Source organism: Neomonachus schauinslandi, chromosome 7 (genome assembly GCF_002201575.2).
Source record: "Neomonachus schauinslandi chromosome 7, ASM220157v2, whole genome shotgun sequence".
In the NCBI taxonomy this organism is placed as follows: Eukaryota; Metazoa; Chordata; class Mammalia; order Carnivora; family Phocidae; genus Neomonachus; species Neomonachus schauinslandi.
Genome location: NC_058409.1, coordinates 24,389,584 through 24,390,164, shown reverse-complemented (window position 1 = coordinate 24,390,164; position 581 = coordinate 24,389,584).

Genomic DNA, 581 nt, shown 5'->3' with positions numbered 1-581 from the left:
CCTTCCCGGGAAGGCCGCCCGGCCGGACTCGCGGGTCCCTCCCCGGCTCCCGCCCTGGCTCCGATCAGAGCATCAGGTGGGGCCCAGGGCACGGGCATACGAGGCTCAGGGGGCCTCTCCTGGCCCGGACGGGCGGCAAGTAGCCCGTGGACACTCTGGCCGGTGGTCCCAGGGCATTTGCAGGCTCCGACAGGGTGCAGGCGGCTTGGTGGGGGACACCCCTAGGCGCTCGCACCACCCCACTCTCTTCGCCAAGGAAGTGGCTTCCTAGCGCGCGGGGCCCTGTCAAAACCACCCGGGCTCGGCCCCAGCCTCCCAGAGAGACGCGCATCGGCCCTTGGCCCCCCAGGCACTGCCCTCCCGGCCCCCCAACTCGCGGACTACAAGTCCCAGCAGCCCCTGCAGCTTGCACCTCCCGCCTCGCAGCGGAGACCCCCGGCCGTCCAAGCGGGGCTCCGGCTGAGCTCGTGGCGGGGCCGGGCGGGGAGGCCGGTCCCGCGGGCGGGGGCGGGGGCGGCTCCGCGACTTCTCCCGCCGCCGCAGCCAAGGGGAGTTTCCAGGAAGTGGCCATATTGGATCCA